The following is a 25273-nucleotide window of genomic DNA, read 5'->3' on the forward strand; positions in this document are numbered from 1 at the left end:
ATTGTCTAAAGGAAAAACATACCTCTGAGTTATTTAGGAAAGATGCAAAAATTAAACAAAGACAATGACAAAAATCACCGGAAACAGCAATTTGAACTCTGTACAATTTTTGTAGGGTAGATTGGAGTGGACTTTTTTTTTTAGACCAAGGGCCTCGTGGTTTCAATTCTGGGTGACCCCTTTCCCAGCTCCATGACCACTGAGCTAGTCTATGTAAAGGGGAAATTTGTCCCTAGAATAGGACTGGGAGTGGGTTGGGAGAGGCAAGGAACACTTTTTAGGGAACTTAAAGGGTATGGCCCCACATGAGGCAAACAGTTGTCCAACTGCCATCTGAGTTGGAGAGCAGTGGCCATGTCTCACACTGGTGGTACCTTCCATTGATCCACATGAGCCGGGTGTTCCCTGAAGTAGGAATCTCACTGTGCTTGCTCTTGCCAGGCTTCTTCTGGGATGTTCACTATCTGACTTTTCTCCACGAGCATCCTAGTGAAAGGAGGGTGTCCCCGGGCAGAGCTTTGGGAAGCACAGGAGGTGAGATTTCTCATTGAATTTTCTAGAACGGCACAGGGTACAGGAAATGCCAAGGCCACATTACCCAAATCTTAGAAGGTACCTTCTGTTACTTGCAATGAGTTTGCTTCCCGACATAAGGGACTTCTCCCCCACCCCCAGGATGATTGCCCTGCTTACAACTCGGTTGGAATCTATAATTCATCATGTCAAGTTCAAAATAAATAGTAGATAGATTCAGAGCTTACGCAGAAAAAAATCAGAGAACGATACAGAGGAATAAAGAAAGAAGAATACAATAATCCCAAATTCGGTTTTGGAAAGAAACACTTTTTCTAAAATGCATGCAGAGTCCAGCCTGTAAACTGAGAAAGGCAGATCCTGCCACAGGGGAAACTGCCTTTCTGCTCATACTGCTGACACCAGGTGTGTGGGATTCTTCTGTTCAGTTTTTAGTTATAGATGGACACAATATCTTTATTTAATTTATTTTTTAATGTGGTGCTGAGGATCAAAGGCAGCGCCTCCCGCGAACTCGGCAAGTGCTCTACCCCTGAGCTGCAACCCCAGCCCAGATGTGTGGGGCGCTCCACGCCCACAACCAAGGCCCCAGCGCTCTGAGTGCCAGGCGAGTGCAGTACGACCCGATTCGTTCTGACGCCCATGGCCCAGGGTGGGTGCAGGTGCCCAGGCTAAGCTCAGCACCCCAAGACTGCGCTCCCCGGATGCCAAGTGCCAGGGGCAGACCACGCTTCCGTCTGACCTGGGATTCTCACGCCCTGCGGGGCCTCGCTTCACTTACCATTTGTCGGGAGTTCTAGGGGTACAGAGGAACGGCCAGGTGGGGAGGCACAGCAGGCTTCGCGCAGGGCTGGCTGCGCTCCCTGGCCTCTCAGGACGCCCCGCCCTCTCCAGGATGCCCCGCCCTCTCTGGGATGCTTGGGGCACCCCTCCCTCCTCTGGGGGCACCCCGCCCTCTAGGGTCCCGGGCTCCTTCAGGGGAGAGCTTGTGATGGACGGGCCTGGGAAGATGTGTGGGGACAGACTGGTCATCATGAGGGCTCGTGGTGCCCTGGCTGTTCTGGGGACGTTTGCCGCCTCCACCGTCTGCTCCATAGATGGGACTGGAGCGGACCCGGGTTCCAGGCCTCTTGAAGACTCAGGTCTCCCCTTGCCGAGCCCACTCTAAAACACACGCCAGCACCCCACAGGCAGTGCTCCTAAGTGAGTGAACTTCAGTCACCAAGACCCAGTGGAAATTTGCAGATTTCCCAGAAATTCTGGGAGTGACAGTCCTGGAAGGAAAGCTGGCCTGGGAGGGAAGGCGCCCCTCACTCTGGGGATGGCTGTGCCCCCTGGAGAGGGTGCTCGGGCTCTCCAGAGTGGACCCCTGCTGTGCCTCAGTCTGAGGCTCTCCACATTGTTTCCAGCTAGTTGGTCAAGGACCCGTCCTGAGTCGGGACCCCTCTTCGGGCCCTCCTTGGCCCGCTTGGGTGGCAGTATCAGATACGGCTTTGGCCTTGTTTGTTTTGAAGGCCATCTGACGGCTCCACCAACCGCAGACAGGTTTTGACCTTTGCTCCGCGTCTCGGTCCTCGGTTCCTGGCCCAGAGCTCCTGCTTCCTCGTGATGGCAGTGCCTTCTACTCCTAAGGAGCCCCTGTGGTCACACCTGAGCTCCTGCTGATGGGACGACTCGGGGCAGAGCCCTAGGGAGCACCAAGGGGGTTGATCGCCGGTCAGACCACCGGCTGGGGGCTGGAACCTTCCCGGAAGGTCTGGGGCTGGAGGCAGCTCTGGGTTAAAAGGCCAGACTCGGAGCCTCTGAGCTAGTGCCACCCGCAGTGCTGAGAGGGCGGGGAGTCTCAGAGGGGGCGGGGCATCCCAAGAGGAGGGCGGGGCGCCCCAAAAGGAGGGAGGGGCGCCCCCAGAGGAGGGAGGGGAGTCTCAGAGGGGGTGGGGCATCCCAAGAGGAGGGCGGGGCGCCCCAGAGGAGGGAGGGGCGCCCCCAAAGGAGGGCGGGGTGCCCCCAGAGGAGGGAGGGGTGCCCCAAGAGGGCGGGGCATCCCAAGAGGAGGGCAGGGCTTCTAGAGAAGGCAGGGAGTCCCTAGAGGAGGGTCTTAAGACGGGACCCCTGGAGCCGCCATGAGGAGGGGAGCTGTCCTGGAGAGCAGGCAGCCCGGGAGGCTGCACACGAGAAGCCAGCCTCTCTTGGGTTAGGCCATGGAGGTTGGTGGTGGCTGGCTTTCAGCATCACGGCCTATTCTGGCTCTGCAGTGCTGATGGAATGAAGATTTATACGTGAGGTGCCTTGGACACACAGCAGCCTGGCCGTCACGGTCCTGAGTGACGGCTATGCCTGGACCCTAACCTTGTGATGACCAGGAGCCCTCACCTGCCCGAGTCTCAGTTTCCTACTCCTTAACGTTGGAACCGAGGACCACCAGGGTCCCTTCTGGTTCAAGACCCCCGTAGTAAAGAGATCTGTGAAGACCGGCGATGCCGTGGTCTGGGTCTGGAACGGCCGAGACTCCCGTCTTGAGGGTGGTGCCGGCTTGGCGATCCTGGGAGCTGGCGGGCCTCGTGGGAGGCTTTCCAGGCATTGGGTGCCTGCCCTTGGAGGACACTGTGGGGCCCTGTCCCTTCCCTGGCTCCTTCTTTCACTTCCTGGCCAGCCTGGCTCTGCCAGCTGCCTCCCCCATGAGGTGCTGCCTCACCATAGGCCCAAAAGCAACAGGCAAATGATCACGAACTGAAACCTCCAAAACTGGGAGCCAAAAGAAACTTTTTTTCCTCATACTTTGATTTCAGTTACTTGTTATAGTAGCAGGAGGTTAATTAACACAATGGGGGAAGGAATGAAAATTTAAAAACTTGTGGGCAGCAGGCATTGCGGGGGCTGAGGTGTCAGACCCCTCTTCACTCCCAGTTCCTGGGGGACTTCCTTCTCCCCTGGGGGAGCGGGGAGAGAAGACCCCACTGGGAGCCCAGGCCGTCCCTTAGTTTTCCCTTTGTGTGGCATCAGTAGGTTTAAGAATCAATGAATTTCATGGGAACTTGTCTTTTAAAGTCCGCATGTAGGGAAATCCTTGGAAACAAGAGTCTTTTCCTCTGGGAATAGAGGTGATCAAAAACTCTGGAAGAGAGCAACTGTTGGGGGCAGGTGTTTTTCCTCATTTGTTCTATGAGCTTCACGGTGACTCACGTGGTTCTGACCCAAGAAAGCCGCCCCTCCTCCCGCTGCTCAGGCAGCATGAGTGCTGTTCCCTGGTTGCCCTTGCTCTTTACTCTCTGGCCTTTGTCCTGAAGTCCGCCTCTCAGCCTCTCTCTTAACGTGGTCTGCTTTCCCCTTACCTGTTCGGCTTCTGTTAATGTGCAGATGTCTTTGGCACTCCTTCAGGGGAAGTTTTCACACGTGCACTGCGCCACAGGCCGGGGACCCCTCATCCGAAATGCTCGGGGCCAGAAGTCATCGTCATTTGGACTTTGGACTTTTTGGATTTTGGAATATTTGCTCATACGTAATGAGATACTTGGGGAAGGTGAAAAGCAAATCCAAACACAGATTCATCATCTATACACCATATACAATTTTATGCAGTGCTTTTAATGTTTGGGCATGAAACGAAGTTCCCTGGTGCGGGATCTTCCTCTCTTGGCATCCCGTTGACTCTCAACAACCCTTAGGTTTTGGAGCAGGCTGTGGTTTGGATCGGGCACGTCTCCCAAGGCGCATGCGGAAGCTTGGGCCTTGTGACAGCAGTGTCCAGAGGTAGGTCGTGGGGAAGTGACTGGGTCACAGGGGCTCTGACCTCATCAGCGGATTAGTCCCTTAATAGATTCACAGCTGAGGGGATGATTGGTAGGTGGGTGGTAGAAACTGCAGGAGGTGGGACCTAGTTGGAGAGAGTGGGTCCTCGGGAGCACGCCCTTGGGGACTGTGTCTTGACCCCAGCGCCTTCCTTCCCTTCTGCTTCCTGGTTGATGTGAAGTGAGCTGCCTTCCTCTGCTACCTCTTCCACCATGATGTTCTGTCTCACAACCACAATGCCGAAAGCAATGGAGCCAGCCGAGTGCGAACTGAAACCTCTAAAACCAAGAACCAAAACCTTGTTTTTGAATTGTTTTTCTCAGGAGTTTTGCCACAGCAATGGAAAGCTGACACAGAGCATTTATGACTTTAGGGCATTTCACATCTTCAGATTAGGGATGCTCAAGCTGAACTAGGCTGGCGGTTAACCTCTTCCTGTCCCTTATAGATGTCATCTGATTTTCTGCTTCCCATTGCTATTCTGTTGAAAACCAGCTGTCGGTCTAATTACTGCTTGTTGAAAGATGTCTTTTTTCTGTGACTGTCTTAAGGCTTTCTTTTTGCCCTTTCAGTTTTTCTGCAGTTTTATTGTGGTCTGTCCAGGTGCGCATTTCTTACCTTGCTTATACTTACCTTGTTTGAAATTTGTAGAATGTCTTGATTCTGCACATAATTAGATAACACATCTTTCTTTTACTTAACAGCTATTTATTGATCATATGTTCCAGATCTTGGAGCTGAGTGGTAAAAAAAAACAAAACAAAACAACAAAACAGTGAAATAGTCTCAATATGCAGGTCACTCTGACTCTAGGGGCCAGGTCAGGTGCTTTGGGACCACATAGTGCTGGGGTTGCTGTCAAAGCCAAGGTCTGAAGGACAGGCAGGCGATGAACAGAAGCCTGCGTGAGGCTCCAGAGAAGTCATGAAGCATTGGTGGTCCTACGGCAGGCCAGCGGGCGGCTGTGAGCAGAGCCGTGGAGGCAGGCCCTGCTCCTGCGTGGGCTCCCGTTAGATTTCTACTTCCCCCGTGACGTCTTTCCCACGCTGGTGCACACCCAGCTGGTCCCAGGGTCCAGCACCCTTTTCCTAAGTCTCATCTCCTCCATCCCAGGCCACTGGCTTTCTGTCTGGCCACATGGGCACCTTCTCTGCCACACAGTTCTGCCATTGTGCCCCTCCATCTGCCCGAGGCCATTGCCCGAGCTGGACTCCTCGGGGCAGGTTGAGGAGGTACTGACCTGGCCCCTCACATCTGCCAGGGACATACCGGACACTGGAGCTGCAGCAGATCCAACCTGAGGATTGTAAAAGGGGAATGGAGGGAGTCTCAAAGGAAACTAGTTTTGAATGTCTAGCTGGGTTTTCTGGTTTGAATTCCCGCAGGCTGAAGAGGCCAGTCTGGGGATGACCAGGTCTGTTTTAGCCAAGGGGCAGAGGAGTTCCTTTGTGGAATGGCCACCCATTCTTGTGGGTGTGCATGATGGTGGGATTCACTTAAGTAATTTCATATGTGAACATAGGAAAGTTATGTCTGATCCATTCCACTCTCTTTCCTGTTCCTATCCCCTCCCCCGCTTCATTCCCCATTGTCTAATCTACTGAACTTCTCTTCTTCCCCTGTGATTTAGTTTCCCCATATCAGTGACAACATTCTGCCAAAAACGTTGGTTTTTTTAGGTTGACTGATTTCATTTAGCATGATATGCTCCAGTTCCATCCATTTACTGGCAAATGCCATGATTTCATTCTTCTTTACGGCTGAGCAATATTCCATTGTGTGTATGTGCCACAGTTTCTTTATCCATTCATCTATTGAAGGGCACCTCGGTTGGTTTCATAGCTTAGCTATTGTGTTGCTATAAATGTTAATGTGGCTGTGTCACTGTAGTATGCTGACTTTAAATCCTTTGGGTATATGCCAAGGAGTGAGATAACTGGGTTGAACGGTGGTTCCATTCCTAGTTTTTTGAAGAATCTCCAAATTGCTTTTCAGCGTGGTTGCACCACGTGGCAGTTCTACCAACAGTCTGAGTGTTCCCTTTCCCCCAATCCTCACCAACATCTGGCGTTACTTGTGTTCTTGATAATTGCCATTCTGACTGGAGTGAGATGGAATCTCAGTGTAGTTTTAATTTGCATTTCCCTAATTGCTGCAGATGTCGCACATTTTTTCATATACTTGTTGATCGAGCGTTTTTCTTCTTTTGAGAAGGGTGCTGGGTTCCTTTGCCCATTGATCGATTGGGCTATTTGTTTGTTTCCTGTTGAGGTCTTCGTGTATGTCACAAGAGGGATTCTTACAGGGCACACAGCGTCCTTTGGGCTACTGTGTGAAGACCCAGGCTGGTGACCCTGTGCAGCCCTGCAGGCCTGCTGTGCAGGTCAGCCCAGAGTCTGGCATGGTGGACTCCTTTGCTCTGGGCCTGAGGTGTGGCAGAACGTCATGAGAGAAGGGTGTGGTGGAGGAAGCAGCCCAGGACAGGCACAAGAAGCAGCAAGAGCTCCCCTGGCAGGGACAAAACAAACCCCAAAGGTTTGTCCCCAGGGACCCACCTCCTCTCGGATCCCCTATCTGCCCCCAGTCACCACCCAGTTAATCTGTATCAGCGAATCAATGCCCTGATTAGGTTAAGGCTCTCGTAACCCAAGCATTTCACCTGGGAATGTTCTAGACTTGTTCCACATATGAGCTTTGGCGGCACACCTCACATCTAAACCATAACAAGAAGTAGCACCAGCCTCGTTAAGGCGCCTTATGTGAATATCGTAATTTCCCCCAGGAAATGTAAGGCGGAAACATCCAGATGCCAAGCACTTAGTGACTTCCAAGAAGGACACCTAAATATTCACTGAAGAATTGAAAAAGGTGTGAATCCAAAATGGCGGCCTGCCAAAACCAAGCACGTTGTGGAGACGTGGCTGGAGGTTTAGAGGCAAGAGTGTCCCTGAGAGTCCCTTTACAGCTGTCTCCTGTGCCCAGAGGCGGCTGGGGCTCGGGGGCACTGAGCTCGGGGGTCCTGCAGGATCACACCAATCCCTAGGAGGTTTCTGTGCTTGCTGCCTTTGCGGATGGGGTCGCTGTGCTGCTTCAGAGTATCCGGAAGCACTGTGGCTTGGCCTTGGGAACGTTCTTCCTGCATGGAAGAAATTATTAACTCGCTCTGTAAGCCTTCTTCATTTCGTCCTGGGAGACAGCCTCCATTTGACGAGGTGCACTTTCTTGTCCGTCTTCTGCTCAACCCCAGTTGCGTATTTTTACAAACCGACACACAATGGTCCTACATGTTTACGGGCAGGTGTGATAATCTGGTACACATTTACAATGTGTAATGATCAGATCAGGATCATTGGCGTTGCTGTGTCTTTTTTTTTAATTTATTTTTATTTTGGGGGTAGTGGGAGGAAAAAAATAACAATGAGCCCCATCTTTAAAAATTTTTTTTTTTTTAGTTATTAATGGACCTTTATTTATTTATTCATCTGTGATGCTAAGAATTGAACCCAGGGCCTCACACATGCCAGGCAAGAGCTCTACGGCTGAGCCGCAGCCCAGCCATGTCTTTAAACAGCTATCGTTCATGCTGGAACCTTCGACCCTCTTTTCTAGTTTCTGTGGGATACACAGCGGCGCTGTCCCCGCAGTCCCGCCCTGTGCCCTGCATGCCAGAACTCACTCCTACCTGCTGCCACCCTCGCCCGCCTCCCGCCCTCCCAGCCTCGGGAAGCCTGCCCACTGTCTCTCTGAGAACCATGGTTTGAGCTTCCAAGCCTGAGCGGAACATGCCTGACTGATCTGTCAGCAACGTTCTCGGCCGTTCATGCCACCCAGGTGACAGGGGTCCTCGGTTTGGGGGCAGCACCCCGCTGTGCTGTCCCGGGGACATGGGAGGGCAGACGCCTCTTGACGTACCATCCAGTTCCTCCCGAGGTCTGACCAGTGGTGGCCAGAGGGTGGTAGGCTGGCCATTCCTACTTCTGGGGACTTCCTCGCTTTCCACCATGGCTGTGCCAACCTGAGTTCCCTCCAGCCCCGCCCCAGGGCTGCCTTCTCCGCAGCCTCGCCAGCGGTTGATGCTTTGTCCTTTGGATCACGTAACCATTCTAAATGGGGCTGGGCGGCACCATTTCGCTGTGGTTTTGATTGGCATTTCACTTATGATTAGTGATGCTGGCCATTTGTACGTCTGCTTTTGAGAAATGTCTGTTCAGATCACTTTTAAATCTGATTTTTTTTTTTTTTTTTTTTTTTTTTTTTGCTGCTGTTTTGTGCCGGTTTTTAAGGATGAGTTGATATTTGGATTGAAAGCTCAGACCTGAGCAGAAAGTTGGAAAGAGCAGAAAGTAATTTGGGGAATGCTGGAAGTTTCTATCAGTAGCTTCCCGTTGCTGGACCGCCTGCCTTAGCTGCGGGCACAGGCAGCCTCTCTGAATCTCACTTCTTCAAAGGGAAGGTGAGAGGATGTGGCCGCTGAAGGCATTTTGAAAGGAGGTCTTATCAGAATAAGGGAGTGGACTGCTGGGGAAGGGACAGGGACACCACGTGGCTGACCCTGGAGCTCAGCAGCGGCAGCTGAGGGGAGCTCAGGAGTGAACTGGTCATGACACCAGGTGCCATCGTGCCAGGTAACATCACAAGGCACCGTCCCCATGATGGCACTAGCCATGTTCCAGCAGAGTACGCCAGTGACACCCAGGCCACAGACTGTTCTGCAGGCTCCTGCCCATCAGGCTGCTCACCTGTAGGGAGGCAACCTGAGAGCCCAGCTGTCAGGAGGAGCCCTTCTCTGGTTCCCAGAGGGACTTGGGTTCGTTGGCTCACTCGCGTTCTCACGATTAACGTCTCACCCTCCATGGCCACTGTCCCAGCCACATGCACGGACTTACTTGGCTTTTATTTATTTGCAAGGCACTGCTTGGGAATTGATGGAGGGAGCAGCGTCCCCAGGAGGTGTGAGCCCTGAGCTCCCCACGTGCTGACCCCCGGGTCCTGCTGATGCCTGTCACCTTGGCAATAGGGAACAGCCCCAAGGGCACAGGGCCAGTGCTCATGGGGAGCTCAGAGGGAGCTGGCCCTTTGTTAGCTGTTGGTCATCTGCTGAGACACAGCCCCGGCCTGCCAAGGGCAGAGCAAGGAGACCATGCTTGGCAGGGAAGGCTCTGGAGTCTAAATGAGATTCTTCCCCTTGGCTTGCGATCCAAACACCAGCAGCACAGGAGACACTGGGGCACCAGCAGCCTGAAGTCATTAGACGTGAACGAAGCCACGCAGGCTCCCACCACACCCACGCTCTTCATCGGCAACAGCTGCAGACAGTGCTGGGAAGAGGGCCCAGAGGATGCTGGGAAGAGGGCCCAGAGGATGCTGGGAAGCCTTGGGAAATAAGGAAGTGCATTGAGGAAGAGGCGCTTCTGAAAGGTGCCTGGACAAGTGTTGCTGGACAGGGGCCATGCAGTGGGCTGTGGGCACCTCCAGCTCCCACGGCAGATCTGCCCCTGCCTGGGGTCTCTGGGGTGCTGAGTGGGTGTGGTCACTGCAGGCCAGTACTTCTGAATTTCTCTGGACTATGGCTTACCCTAGGAGATGCACTTAAATTCTATTACACACAGACACACACGCACACACATTCATAAATGCCTACGGCCACAGTAAAAATTCATGAACTAGCACCTTCCCTTTCTATAAAATGTGCACTGTGGTATTTTCTCTTCCTTTCTCTCCTAACCTATCTCTCTGTCTGATTCTCTCATTCACTCATTAAAATACCATCGTGTCAGTCAGTTTTCTGTCACTGGGACAAAATGCTAGAGTTAACGAGCTTATAAAGAGAAAAGGTTGGAGGTCAGGCATGTGCAAGGCCCTGTCGGAGGTTTGGGTCTGTGTCCACCTGGCTCTGCTGCCCTGGGCCCCTGGTGGCACTATACGTCATGGTGGGAGGATGTGGTAGGAACCTGTCCACCTCATGCAGCCAGGAAACAAATGGACACAGCAAAGGGCCAATGTCTTGGACCCCCTTCAAGGACATGTCCCCAAACAGGTGCCCGCTGTGTCCCCTGGAGCCCCCCACTCATCCCTGCCACAGGGAGCAGCAGCCAGGCTCTTCCTGACCAGGGGCAGCAGGGTGACTCCTCTGACTGCTGGTCCGTGTGCACAGGGCGTCCATGTGCCAGGTGGCTGTCAGCTGAGCACTCAGGAGAGGCTCGCCATGGTCCTCTACTGAGGCGCTGCCGCCTGGAGACCCAGACCCCTGCCCCGAGGGGCCCAGTGTCGTCAGCGTGGACAGACTCTGCCCCAGGGTCACGGAGGATGGCCAGGCCACTGGAGGCTGGCGGCCTCCCTCAGCAGTGACTGTCAGAAGAGTTTCCAGGATTACCAGATGTCCCCTGGAGGCACCCTGCCGCTGACTGGGACCAGGACTATGTCCCTTATTTGTGCTGTTTAGGGCATGCGAATTCTGCAAACTGGAAGCAAGTGGAAGGGGTCTCCAACCTGAGAACTGGGCCTCACGCGCCCGTCTGGACCTCATTTGAGGCATCACGAGAGCCTGAGGCCGTCAAGAAGGAACGTCTGTAACTGGAGTGGAACCACCGCAGAGCACAGCCCCGGGGAGGGGCCCTCCTCGGGCAGCGCCAGAGCTGGGCCACTGCAGAGGGGCAGGGCCCAGTGGCCGCTGGGTGCCCTCAGCTCCTCCCTTTCCCACACGTGCTGTCCCGCTGGCTGGCAGAGATTCGAAGCTCAGCATCTTCCCAAAACGGCAAGACGTCTTGCTCTGGGCTGTGTTACCCCCGTGGAAACTTCTGACAAATGGACTTTGGAAGTTCTTTTCAGACGTGGGATGAGACAGCCTTGAGAGCTGGCCAAGCTGCAGAGAGAAGACGGCTAACTGCCCCTGAATTACCTGGCCTTCGGAGATGCTCAAGACAGACACGTCCTGGGAAATGTTTTCCATCTGAGGTGGTGTGGATCCACAGGCCTTCCGCGTCTATTTCCAGTCGAGCCCTCCCGGGAAACAGGACAGCCCGTGTCTCCTGGCTTCCCTCAAGGGATTGCTTTTAAGTATGGTTCGCTCCTTCCCAGGCCTTCCTGGGGCCATGAGAAACACAGAGCTTCATCCAGAGTCCAGGGACTGAAGGCAGCGCACCCCCCACGCGCGGGTCTTGCCCGGGAGGGACCCTCCTGCGAGGCACCTGCTTTGCACACACCCGGCCTCAGGGTTGTGTGGCCTCTCTGTGTCCCCTGCCATCTCTTATGATCTAGATCACAAATGTGGGGCTTGGAGGTGGCCAGGGTCTTCCTTCCAGTCTCTCTTCTCTGCCAGCCTGGCCCTAGCAAGCCTTGGCCTCTCTGCTTAGCCGGCGGGAGCTGAGGCTCGCTGGGACTCTCCCAGGGAGCTGGCACCAGGCACGGCACCCTCCCTTCCTGCTTGCCATCCGTGGGCTTCCTAAGCATTTGTTCGTCCTTGCTCCGTCCTTCGACACTTCTTCCCCCTTTCTTCCAATGCCAGACAGCATGCCCTGTCTGCTCTGGGACGCTGTTTGCTTGGTTCCAACGTGTCTGGACCACTCGTCGCTGAGTGGCCAGGGCCTGCTTCTTCCTGTTCCTTGACTTGCTTGCCCTGCGGCTCCTGCCCGCCCTGGGCTCTGGTCCCTGTTCTTGGCTCCTGTCTGCCCTCTGGGGCCGCCCTCTGGCCCTCCTCCTGTTCCTCCCAGCCTCAGGGATGGACGCTTCCCGGCCTGTGCAGGGAGGTGGCCTGTCCCTGGGCTTGGCCGACGTGAGCACAAGCGAGACTGGCCATCAGGCAGACGCCAGGAAACCCGCTGCCCATGCTCTGAGTTCCCTCCTCCTCTTGCTCGCTGTGCGCAGAGGACCAAGTGGAGGACCCAGAGAGGACGGCGAGGAGAGCTGGAGGGGCCGAGGGGCGGGGTCCCCAGATGGCCGACCCACGTGGGGAGAGGCACACTCGCTGTGCCAACCCCGAGATCCGGCGTGACGCACAGCTGCCCTACCCCAGCCCAGACACCATCCCTGCCAACGGTACCCAAGGCCGCAGGTGGCCCTGGACTCGCTCTGCTGGGCTTCCCAGACCCGGGGGAGCTCATCTCTGGGTGTCTGGGCCGCAGGTGGCCCTGGACTTGCTCTGCTGGGCTTCCCAGACCCGGGGGAGCTCATCTCTGGGTGTCTGGGCCGCAGGTGGCCCTGGACTCGCTCTGCTGGGCTTCCCAGACCCGGGGGAGCTCATCTCTGGGTGTCTGGGCTGCAGGTGGCCCCACCCTTTCCACTGGAGGAGGCCTCTCACCCTGCCTCACTCTGCACCCTGCTCCTTGAGGCAGCCCACCTAGTGCCCATTCTGACCATCCGGAAGGCCTGCCGTGGCTCCAGGTGGCCGGCGTGCCTCCCTGCAGCCTTGGGCTCCTGGGGGCCCTGATAATGGCCGGCCACCCTGAACCCGGTGCCAGGCTTTCTGGGAGGACTCCCTGCTTCCTGGTGCTCCACCACCCAGCCCACTCCGGTGTGGGCACCAGCTGGCCCGCTTCCTGCAGAGGAGAGGTGTTGACCCCCAGGGCCAGAGTCCACCCCTCCTGGGGCGTGGAACTGGCTCAGGCAGGGCGTCGTCCATGGAGGCAGGGAGGTCCGGCCCCCTGGGGTGTACCGGGGCCTCCGAGCAGGGGGACGGGGCTCCCAGTGCCGCAGCAGCGTGTGGCCTGTGCCCTGTGCATGTGGCAGCCGTGCGGCCTGAGGTCTGAGCCTGCGCTGGGGCTTCCTCCCACACTCCCGCTGCGTCCTGGGGCACGGCCACTCTGAGTCTTTGAGAACACTTCTCGGGGCCCCTGCCCGTGGGCTGTCACGGCCCGGCGGTGCTGTGGGCGGTGAAGAAGGCCTGGGTCCGACCGTGCGGCTCCACATCCAGGAGGAGGGAGAGAGGCCACACCAGCCCCGTACTGTCCTGTGCACACTCAGGGAGCGACTCAGCCGACAGCGGGGAGACGGCAGCCCACCCGGCCGGCCTGCCTGGCGGGGTCTGGCGCGCCCTGTACCTCGGCTGGGTTCCTTTCGAGGGTTTTCTTGGTGCTGGCTTCTGATCAGGGTGGAGGGCTTGGTTTCTTGCTTTCGGGGGGCTTTTCCCCTTTCGCGGGCTCTCCATGTTTCTCCTCACGCCCAGGCTGAGCTTTCTTGGGCATAACTGGGCAAATGCTTCCTCAGCAGCTCCCAGCCGTGCGGCCTCAGCCTCCGGAGGACACACACGTGCTCACCTTGGCTGCTGCGCTGCCCTGTCCTCCGACGCTCGGTGCTACCGGAGCAGCCTGCGGACCCCTGTGCCCCAGGCCGAGCAGGGCCCGGCTGTGGAGGCCGATGTGGGCTTGGGCCGTCATGGTGGTGAACGGCAGGGTGATCATCCCCAGCTCAGGCCACGCACTCTAGGAATGTTCTGGGGCGTATTTTTCCTGATGTCCTAGAGGTGACAGGAGGACTGGGCTTTTGAGGACAGAAGACGGCCCTGCAGGGACCAGTGTGTGGCCAACATTGACGTCACTCATGGCTGTCTGGTTTCTACACTCGGCACCCGTGTGTTCTGTGGGCTTTGTAATGGGCGAGAGTGGACGTGTGGAAACCGGGAATGAATCCTGCTCACGCCTCAGCTGCCCTGTCCTGGCTCCACCCCTCTGTTTTTAAGGCCCCACAGACTCTGCCAAGGTTTTAGAAATGTTGGCTGTGACTTTGGACACTCTCATCTGTGTCCACGCTGGTGCTGACCTTGGTGACCTGTGTCTGTGACCAGCTTCTGCCTTCGCTGCGGCTCTCGGGGTCCCCAAGGCCCCCGCACTCAGGTCTCTCTGGAAACCTGATGCGCATCCCGGTCTCCGGCGCTAGGTCCTGCCCCTGTCAGTGTGGAGGTTCACTCAGCCACCCTGGCTGGTGCTCCACCACGGAGCCCTGGTCCCCTGCGCTGCTCTGTCCCTGCAGGACAGTCAGGACATGAACGAGATGCCTACATCAGTCCTCCTCTGGTCCAGCCTCGTTGCTTCTCAGTGGGGACCGCAGTCTTCCGGCTGGCTCCGGAATGTGTGTGCGCCATTTCCCGCAGTAACAGAGCTTTGGGCTGTGATGGGACATGGCCGCCTTCCATATCTGTGGGTTTGGGATCCATGATTCAAACAAGCTTGGATGAAAAATTCAATGCTAAAAACCTTTCCTCTGGATTGACCATGAAGAGGAACCTAATGTCCCCATCCTTGAATCTGCCTTATTGTTCGTTTGATTCATAGAATGTGGAAGAAGAAAGGCTGTTGAATTTCTGAGATTAGGCCACAAGAAGTCCTGTAGCTTCCATTATGTTCTAGAAAAATCTGGCCCTGGTGTAGGACAAGTGGCTACCACAGGTGGGCTGAAGAAAAAGGCGGATCCAGGATCTCACAAAGTGAAACTCGTCAGGGACTGACAGAAGTGTGTCTCGGGCAGCGACAAGACAGCAGATTCCCAATAGACCCAGGCAGTAGGAAGAGATTTATTTGCTAAGCTAGACAAAGGTCGGCCCTGGTCAACCAGAAATATACCTGGCTGTGTTAGTCGGCTTTCCATTGCTATGACAAAATACCTCAGAAAATCAAATTAAAGAAGGCAAGATTTATTTTGGCTCATGGTTTCAGCCCATGGTGAGTCAGTTTCATTGATGTTGGCTCTGTGGTGCGGAAAACACCACGGCAGGTTGTGTGGAGGGAGAGAGGAAGAGGCCAGAGTCCCAGCATCCCCCAGCGACCTAGATACGGCTGGGTCACACCTCCTACAGTTTCCAGCACTGCCCCACAGTGCCACGGGCTGGGAGGCAGATCGTCAACACGTGGCCTCCACGTGTTGACTTGAGAGCCAAACCAAAAATTCCAGCCCCGGTCCCCAAAGACTCACATCCATCTCATGATGCAAAATGCATTCAAAGTCTCTTAAACGCACTCTTAGCTATGAGTCTAAGAATCAGAAAGCAAGTTACATACGTCCAAGACACAGTGAAGCAGAGGATAGGAAACAGCAAGGACCAAAGCAGACCAAAGCCCAGCTGGGCAAGCACTACACTCTGCAGCATTGTGTCCAGCACCCAGGACAAAGGGTGGCAGGATGTGGGCTCCAGAGGGCTTGGGAACCCCCAGCACTGTGGCCTAGCTGGCTACAGCCGGCATGACATGTCTCGGGCTGGCTCTGCCCACTGCCCTCAGCATACGGGCCACGCTGCTGGCATCTCTAACTTCCTGGGTCTCCATTGCAGCTTAGACTTCACTCTTAGTGGTTTCATACACTGCTCTGTGGGGGCAGGTACTCTGACTCTACCCGCTTCCGGGACTCGTAGGCCTCCTCTGACCCCACACCTCTTGCATTCTGCACACCTGCAGAACCAGCCTCGCATGAACAGGGCCAGTTTCCATTGCCAGCTGGCACAGTCCTGCTTGGACCACGGCTGCCGTGGCCTCCGAGTGCCTGGACAGCTGAACTTGGAGAAATGAACCTGGGCATACGATTTTCTAGGTGGCCCTGTGACGTCAGGGTGTTCCCAAGGCCCTCTTCAACAAAAGTCTCTGAACCTGTGACGGGTGGGCGCTTGTTGGTTCCTGAGATGTCTGCAAGGGCATTTTTGCTGATGTCCTGATGCGAAGCGCTTGATTTCTTTTCTGCAGAGCTAATCTCTTTAGGAACCGCATGCTCCTGGGCCACACTTTAAGCTTGACCTTTTTCTGGCCAAACTGTACTTTTCAAACATTGCCACTCTGTTTTTAACTCCTGATTCTTACTGTAAATTTGGCTAAAAATATCCAGCAGTATCTACACCCTTGCTTGAATTCTATGCTGCCTTGAAAGTTCTTTTGCCAGATAAATTAGTCAATCAGCTTTCAACTCAGGCTGCTACAAAGTCTCAGGGCACGGACAAAACGTAGCAGGTCTTTGCCAGAGGTGGCGTGAATGACCTGTAGTTCAGCCACTCAGCGGTCCTTACTCCCAGCTGAAAGCATGTGCACCTGTCTTTTACTGTCTTCTTTCCCCAGAGCATTCCATCTGCGCCCTCTCACCAGGTTAGCCACTCAGCGGCACTTACGACATTCTCAACTTTTCTAGCCTCTTCCTCCAAACTTTTAAAAATTCTTCCTGCAAACCAATTCCGAAAACTTCTGAACCACATCATCCTGAACCTCAATTCCTTGAGAGCTCTGTGGCAGTCTTTCATTTGGCTCCTCCAGAACTAAAACTAATTCCCTCATTTTAAAATGAGGGAATTTGCACCTGCAAGCGCCTGGCAAGTCAGTGCTCAGTGAACACAATCACGACTCCTCTAGGACCCAAAGTAGCTTCCTAGGTGTGTGCTGTCCCGTCACATGTGGCTGCTTGAACATTTGAAATGGGCTAGCTCAAACTAAAATGTGCTGTTGGCGTAGGATGTTCACTGCAATGGAAGATTTAGTGCAGGCAGAAGCAAAATAAGTAATTACATTTAAAATAATGATTGCATGACAAAATCATATTGGTATGTATTGGGGGTAAATACAAAATGTTATTAAATTAATTTCACTCATTTCTTTTTATATTTTCATGTACTACTTAAAAAGTTTAGAGTTACGTCCATGGCTCTTATTTATGGCAGGCATTCTGTAGCTGTTCCTTGGTACCAGGGGGCACTGGTTCTGTGGATGCTCTAGTTCCTTCTATAAAACAGGGTGGTATCTGAAAATAAGCCAAGCACATCCTTCCATTTGCTTTAAGTCACTCTATGACTTAGGATATCTAGTGCAAGTGAAAGCTGTGCACATAGTTTCATGCTGCATTATTCAGGGAATAATGACATAAAAGAGTCTGTAGATGTTTGGCACAGACCGACATTTTAGAAATTTGTTTTCCCCTTACTGTTGGTTGACTCCATGGATGTGGACCTGTGTTAATCTTGGGTGGTGCTGTTGAAGTGCTGCCTTTGGGTGAGGGTCTCGGTGCATCATTTCTACCTGTGGAGGGGATCCATGGTGCCTTCCCACATCTGCTTTTCCTCTTCCAAGTACATGGCAGATGACGGTTACTTGCAGGAACAGGAGGGAGTCTAAGCCAGTGACCAACCTGACCTGACTGTGACCCGTCCCAAGGCTGAGTGACGTCCCAAGGCCTCCCATGTTCTCACAACCCCTGTGGCACTGACTGCCAGACCCTCAGCTGAGGACAGTGTCACCAGGTGCGGGAGAGGCTCTGGAAGGTGCCTGGGTCTGCAGTGGAGTTCACGTGCTTTGTGAAGTCATTGTGGTTTGGGTTTGTTTGTTACAACAGCAGCACACAGCCTCTCCTGACTAGTAGATGTGTTTTCTGATGAACAACTTTAAGTGATCCCGTTTTTTCCCCTATTTTACTCTATGCAGGTAGACAAAGAGAAATTTGAAAAAGCAAGCTTAAGAAAGTAGATTTTTGACGGTTTGTATAAGTGGAAAAAGCACGTCTGGGAATTAGAAATCTATGGAAAATGTTTGGAAAAAACTCTGAGAAGTACTGTAATTTTTCAACTAAAAATACGAAGATGCGAGTGCCCCTATCTTTTTGTGGACGTTAGTAGGATGACAGAGCAGTCACAGAACTGAACAGCAAGCACCCTACTGTGTGCCCTTCCCCAAGCAAGACATTTACGAACAGTGTGAAAAGTGCTAGCTCATCAGAACCTCCAGGGACATAGCGTTGGCACCTCGGGGCTGAAGACCTACCTGGTTTCTGTGAAGGATTCACCTTCCAGAGTCGTTAGAAGACAGTCTGAGGTAGGTCAAGTCCTCTCTTGTCCTCCTAATGGATCTGCTTTCTCTCTTCTCTCTGTTTAGAAATACCACTTGGGGTGACTGTATTTTGGAGTCAGAGCAAGGGTCGGGACTGGAGTTTTAACACAGAAGTCTTCCTTACTGCATTTCCTTCCAAAGGAGAAGTGGCCATTGGGTCCTTTTCAAAGGGCAGGGCAAGGGGAGCATCTCTGAGAGGAGTACAGTGGCCTGACCGCTGGACGTGAAGAGCGTGCTGTCCCCTGCTGCTGCTGCCGCCGTCCTGGGGCTGGGAACAGAGGCGCTCCCACCTCTGATCACCTGCAACACAAAGCCTCCTGGAAAGGACATCACAGCTGGCAGCAGGAGCCGGGGAAGCACGCAGGATCACAGGTGTGACCCGCTCTGTGTGGGGTGGGCAGCCATCAGACCAAGGCGTGAAGACGGGGGGACGTTTTGATGAGAAGTCCTGCAGACTCTTCCTAACGGCGGGGCCAGCAAAGCCAAGTGAGCCAGAGGTAGCATGTCAGGTGCCCTCGGAGTGCGGTTCTCTGCCTGAGGGATCTTCAGCCTGGTCTTCCCAGTGCACAGGAGGTCTGCAGGTGGACAGCATCGAGTACGACAGCATTTCACTAAGAAGGAGAGAATGGCGTCCCTCTCGTAGCCATTCACACATGAGCTCAAAAGCCGGGGAATTCTCAAAAGCCACTGTAAATCTCACCAATGATCCACAAATGCCACGTGTTGGCTCTGGTGCTGGAACAGTTTGATCTGGTGAATGTACTGTTTGATTTTTATTTCTTTTTTGTTTGTTTGTTGTAAAAAGTAATATTTGAATATTTAGCACAGCAAAAATTAGGTGTTTTCTTTTTTAATGTTGCCATGGTCTTTTCCAGTATTTGTTCATATATATATATATATATATATATATATATATATATATATACTTATTTTTAGATGGTATACAAATAAAATTTGTATTCTTCATTTACCTTTATTATAAATATTTTCCAATGTTGTATAAGCTTTATAATCATAATTCTAAAGGCTAAATAATAGTAATAATGCATATTTACCACAATTTTCTTGACCACGAAGGGCGTGTAGATCGTCTCCAGGATCGTGCTAGAACTGGAAACTCCAGTAAACATTTGGGAGGTGATTAATTTTTTAACAAACTCTCAGCTCCCGTCCGGTGGGGGTCCACCTGGCCACTGACTCAGCCACCCGGCGCTGCGTAGCTCCAGGCTGGACCCGTCGGAGCTGGTCATTCCTGTGTTCCTTCCACCTGGTGTGCTAACTGAGCTGCAGAGCTCCCACCAGGCAGGCTGGGCCAGCCCGAGTCCCCACAGGTCTGTGACTTCCAACCGCAGAAGTTTGCCTCCACCTACGCTGGGGCTGGGAGGCTCTGTGCTTTGATCCAGGTCCTCTCCACCAGGATGAAGAGTCAGCCCCTAGCCTGGTCTTGGGATGGGGGAGGAAAAGCAATGGTGACCCACGTGGTGGCCTAGAGGGCTCCATCCCACCCACTCGCAGGTCACCGGCCAGGGGAAGGCTCTTGCCCAAGCCACGTCAGGGAGTCAGGGTCCTGGTCGGTGGTCCACGCCTGGTCCATGAATGGCTACTGTGACAGGGAGCCACAGGCTGTGATTGTCATGAGCAGGAAGTTGTCTGCTGTGACTCCGGAGGCCAGAAAGTCTGGGGAGCTCGCTGGGGGTGGGCCTTCCTGCTACCTCAGAATATGGCGGATGACGTCGCAGGGCCGGGGAGGAAGCAAGAGGGGTCAAGCTTGAGTCTTATAAGGCCTCACTCCCATGGTAGGGAACTCACTCCGGAGAGGATGGCGTTAATCATGAGTGGCAGAAAGGCACCGCGTGCCTACAGACCTCTCAAAGGCCTCGCGCCTCTCACGTCCCCAAGGCAGGCTGAGCTGCGAGCTTGTGGGGCTCCACAGCAACGGGCCTGGGCTGCTTCCTCCTGCAGTGGGAAGAGCCAGTCAAAGATAACAATGCCACGCGCACAGCGTCAAAGACCTCCCGAGCCTTGGCAAGGCGGGACTTGCAACGGTTTCTCAGAACATTAAAAACAGCCCCGCAGACTGGACAGCCAGTTTGTGAATCCCCTGAAGCTCTTTAGCGGGAGACGAGCTAACATGGGCTTATACAGTGCAGTCAGGGAACGGATGGGAAGCTATTGCCTCCAGTATCAGCGCGAACAGAACCGAAGCACTTCAGAATGTGTAGGAGGAGGGATCGGACTGGACACAATGACACAGAGCAAGTGGTTTCAAAAGGCAAAGCGTGTCGTTCTCTCAAAGAGAAACCAAAGGAGAGCAGCTCAGGAGGACCAGAAGGCTGCTCCATTCATGAAGGCCTCCAGCACCAGGCTCCGCCCTCCTCAGGGTGTGGACTCTGCCCTCACGTCTGAGATGGCACCTTCATGTGGGCAGCGTGAGGAGGGAAAGGAAACCAAAGGCATGGCAAGAGTCTCCTAAGAAAGGTCCTGAGGAGCTGTCCACAGAACACAGGCCATTGGCCTCATGATTCCATCCAGGTCCCAGGAAGGTGCACTTCATTTTGAAAGTTCTGTTTGTTACTTCCCCTCACTATAATGAAATACCTGAGACAAGTAACTTATAAAGAGAAAAGGTCTATATGAGCTCATGGTTTTGAAGATTATAGTCCAGGATCCAGTGGACCTATTGCTCAGGGGCTCTCCAGGGCTCATGGCAAGGAGTGTCACATGATGGAGCAAAGGTTCCACCACCACCCAGTGGTGCCACCTGGGGACCATGATTTCACAATGGACTTTTGGGGACATTTACTGTCCCCATAGTAGCCAGGACGGGACTTGACTACTGAGGGAGAGGTGAAGTGGGGCCGCTCGGTAGGCCTCAGGATGTGGCTCCATGACGTCCCACGCCCTTCCCTGGCTGCCTCTGACTTCAGACACTCACACTCCCCGTATCCTCCCCAGGCAGGGTGGGGTCACCAGGTGCCCACAGGGTCTCAGCCTCCTTCTGTCAGGTGCACGGTCTTCGGGGTCTTCGGTCATGTCCGTGACAGGAGTATCCTGCATCCTCAGCGAGGTGCCTGGAACCATCTGAAAAGCCGGCAGGGGCTCAGGCGTGGGAGTGGTCAGACGCACCTCAGGACTAAGGATCATCCTTAGGGGCTGGGGTCGGGGTGTCCAGGAAGCACTGGCCCCGCATGGCTGCTACCTGGCGGTGTGACTTATTTTCAGGTTGGTGGCTGCTGTCATAAGTATTCTGGAAGCTCCTCAGACTTCTTTTCAATTTCCTTTCTGGCATGTCAACCAACTCTCTGATGAGAGCAGGGGTCCTACAGTTTGGTACAATTCTGACTCCAGGTGCGGGACTTGGCCTCAGACCCCCGAGCTCAGCAGAAGGTCCCCAGCGGAGTCCTTACCTGGGTGTTAGCTCTACATGGGGCCCAGGATGGTCAGGACAGACGTCTTCCTGCAGGGACGCCCCGTAGGGCTCAGGAAGCCCTAGGATCACGGCTGCCATCTGGTTACACAGGACACAAGAGACACACAGATGAGGGTAGGCAGGACGGCGAGGTCCAGGAGGCCTGCCTGCAGGTGCTCCGTGCCAGGTCGGCCGCACCCCCGCCCTGCACACCCGTGGGCCTCTGCCCAGGAGCTCCGGAGTTCCAGCCCAGGTGCAGGGCAGGCCCCACTGTGCAGGTGTGCTGGTGACGTGACTGCCGTGGGACCCAGTTGGTCTCACTCCATATCCCCAGGGCCACCGGCACCTCCCTGGAGCCACCTGAGGGCCCACGCAAGCCACCTCGTCAACATCGACTCAGGAAGAAGCGGGTCCTAATGAATGCCACCAGACACTCTTAGAAAATTCCAAGGGCTCTGAAGCTCTGCACTGGCATCTGGGCCCGGGACCAGATGGGTTCTGCATTAGGCTGCAGCTTTGCACCTGGTGACAAGGCTTTCCGAACTTGATGCTTCTGTGGTGATAGACATGGCCTTGGCACCTTGCATTTAAAAATCTTTCTTATTGTTACGCTTACCAGTAGGTGTTTAGAAGTAGCAGAGGTGGCCTCCTCAAGCATAACCAGCCAAGCCAAAATCCTGGTGTGCATGGAGGGCGTGCCCTGGGAGAGAGAGCCAGGCGTGCCCTGGGAGAGAGAGCCAGGCGTGCCCTGGGAGAGACAGCCAGGCGTGCCCCGGGAGAGAGAGCCAGGCGTGCCCCGGGAGAGAGAGCCAGGCGTGCCCCGGGAGAGACAGCCAGGCGGGCCCTGGAGAGACAGCCAGGCGGGCCCTGGAGAGACAGCCAGGCGTGCCCCGGGAGAGAGAGCCAGGCGTGCCCCGGGAGAGAGAGCCAGGCGTGCCCCGGGAGAGACAGCCAGGCGGGCCCTGGAGAAAGAGAGCCAGGCGTGCCCTGGAGAGAGAGAGTCAGGCGTGCCCTGGGAGAAAGAGTCAGGCGTGCCCCGGGAGAGAGAGAGTCAGGCGTTCCCTGGAGAGAGAGCCAGGCGTGCCCCAGGAGAGAGAGCCAGGCGTACCCCGGGAGAGAGAGCCAGGCGTGCCCCGGGAGAGAGAGCCCGGCGTGCCCTGGAGAGACAGCCAGGCGTGCCCTGGAGAGAGAGCCAGGCGTGCCCCGGGAGAGAGAGCCAGGCGTACCCCGGGAGAGAGAGCCAGGCGTGCCCCGGGAGAGAGAGCCAGGCGTGCCCTGGAGAGACAGCCAGGCGTGCCCTGGAGAGACAGCCAGGCGTGCCCTGGAGAGACAGCCAGGCGTGCCCTGGAGAGAGAGAGCCAGGCGTGCCCTGGAGAGAGAGCCAGGCGTGCCCTGGAGAGAGAGAGCCCGGTGTGCCCTGGAGAGAGAGAGTCAGGCGTGCCCTGGAGAGAGAGCCAGGCGTGCTCTGGAGAGACAGCCAGGCGTGCCCTGGAGAAAGAGAGCCAGGCGTGCCCTGGAGAGACAGCCAGGCGTGCCCTGGAGAGAGAGAGCCAGGCGTGCCCTGGAGAGAGAGCCAGGCGTGCTCTGGAGAGAGAGCCAGGCGTGCCCTGGAGAGAGAGCCAGGCGTGCTCTGGAGAGAGAGCCAGGTGTGCCCTGGAGAGAGAGCCAGGCGTGCCCTGGAGAGACAGCCAGGCGTGCCCTGGAGAGAGAGAGCCAGGCGTGCCCTGGAGAGAGAGCCAGGCGTGCTCTGGAGAGACAGCCAGGCGTGCCCTGGAGAAAGAGAGCCAGGCGTGCCCTGGAGAGACAGCCAGGCGTGCCCTGGAGAGAGAGAGCCAGGCGTGCCCTGGAGAGAGAGCCAGGCGTGCCCTGGAGAGACAGCCAGGCGTGCCCTGGAGAGAGAGCCAGGCGTGCTCTGGAGAGACAGCCAGGCGTGCCCTGGAGAAAGAGAGCCAGGCGTGCCCTGGAGAGACAGCCAGGCGTGCCCTGGAGAGAGAGCCAGGCGTGCCCCGGGAGAGAGCCAGGCGTGCCCTGGAGAGAGAGCCAGGCGTGCCCTGGAGAGACAGCCAGGCGTGCCCTGGAGAGAGAGAGCCAGGCGTGCCCTGGAGAGAGAGCCAGGCGTGCTCTGGAGAGAGAGCCAGGCGTGCCCTGGAGAGAGAGCCAGGCGTGCTCTGGAGAGACAGCCAGGCGTGCCCTGGAGAAAGAGAGCCAGGCGTGCCCTGGAGAGACAGCCAGGCGTGCCCTGGAGAGAGAGAGCCAGGCGTGCCCTGGAGAGAGAGCCAGGCGTGCCCTGGAGAGACAGCCAGGCGTGCCCTGGAGAGAGAGCCAGGCGTGCTCTGGAGAGACAGCCAGGCGTGCCCTGGAGAAAGAGAGCCAGGCGTGCCCTGGAGAGACAGCCAGGCGTGCCCTGGAGAGAGAGCCAGGCGTGCCCCGGGAGAGAGCCAGGCGTGCCCTGGAGAGAGAGCCAGGCGTGCCCTGGAGAGACAGCCAGGCGTGCCCTGGAGAGAGAGAGCCAGGCGTGCCCTGGAGAGAGAGCCAGGCGTGCTCTGGAGAGAGAGCCAGGCGTGCCCTGGAGAGAGAGCCAGGCGTGCTCTGGAGAGACAGCCAGGCGTGCCCTGGAGAAAGAGAGCCAGGCGTGCCCTGGAGAGACAGCCAGGCGTGCCCTGGAGAGAGAGCCAGGCGTGCCCCGGGAGAGAGCCAGGCGTGCCCTGGAGAGAGAGCCAGGCGTGCCCTGGAGAGAGAGCCAGGCTGGGGCTCCTCCAGAGCCTGTGGCCTGACCCACCTCAGGTGTGAGGCCAGGAGGGGCTGTGCCCGTGGATTTCCAGACACATCAGGATCCCTGGCTGCCTCCTTCCTGCCGGCCACACCAGCTCCCTTGCTGCAGCTCAGCGACCCCAGCTGTGGGAGGCCACTCTGGGACCCTGCCCCTGGGGAGGACGTCGGTGTGGCCAGCCCCAGTAGTGGTGGACATCAGCAGCTCACGTGTTCAACGTCTCCATTTCGCCTCCATTTCTAGCGTCGACAGGAATGCACGGTGGGGGAGTCGTGTCGAGGGCTGAGTGTGTCAGGTGCCAAGGGCCACAGAGACCAGGGCACAGGAGCCATCCTGCCAGTTAAGTATTGCAGGGACGCGAGGGCATTAAAGCTTGTCAACAACGTGAGAAATCGGCACAAGGCCGCCAGCCATCACTGGGCGGACTTCTTGTCCGCAGGTGCAGCGGGTGGTGGTTCCAGGCCTAGGAACTCTCCAGAGAGCCCTCGCGGGGGCTGTGCTTCTTCTCCAGCTGGCACAGAGGCCGAGGCAGAGTGCCAGCCACCAGGACCTGGCTCTTCTTCCAGCCCAGGAGCAGGGGGTGCCTCCTCCTGATGGCCAACCAGCCAAGGCGCCATGGCGGTCAGTGGGTGCTGCCTGGGGCTGCAGTGGCTCCCCTGGGGGCTCTGGGCCCTGGGGGAAGTGGGCAGCCCCTTGGCGAGCTGTCAGGGTGCTGTGCTGCTCCCCGCAGAGGCCAGGGGCAGGTGGCAGCTTTGAGGCCCCTTCAAGACGGAGTTCAAGCCTTCCTTGCATTCCTGCAACATTATTACGACATATTCTGTTTTTTTTTTCATACTTTTGGACTCAATTTGTCAATACTTTGAGACTTTTGCACATTTTCATAAATCAGGTTAGATTGATTTAAAAATACTCTTCTTCCCTCTAAAGTCACTGGAGCCTGGTATCTTCAGGGTGTGAGACTTTGCATTTCTAGCTCAGTCTCTGGAATGG

General features: G+C 55.6%; 1 long non-coding RNA gene across 1 annotated transcript in view; it reads left to right on the top strand.

Annotated features, from left to right (window-relative positions):
- The window catches only part of LOC124965838 (uncharacterized), a 55235-nt gene extending 36315 nt beyond the window's left edge, over positions 1 to 18920 (top strand). Inside the window, exon 4 of the long non-coding RNA XR_007105242.1 lies at positions 17703 to 18920. This is a non-coding gene — a long non-coding RNA (uncharacterized LOC124965838). The remainder of the gene's footprint in view (positions 1 to 17702) is intronic.
- Positions 18921 to 25273: the final 6353 nt, after the last annotated feature.

Source organism: Sciurus carolinensis, chromosome 15, assembly GCF_902686445.1.
Source record: "Sciurus carolinensis chromosome 15, mSciCar1.2, whole genome shotgun sequence".
NCBI lineage: Eukaryota > Metazoa > Chordata > Mammalia > Rodentia > Sciuridae > Sciurus > Sciurus carolinensis.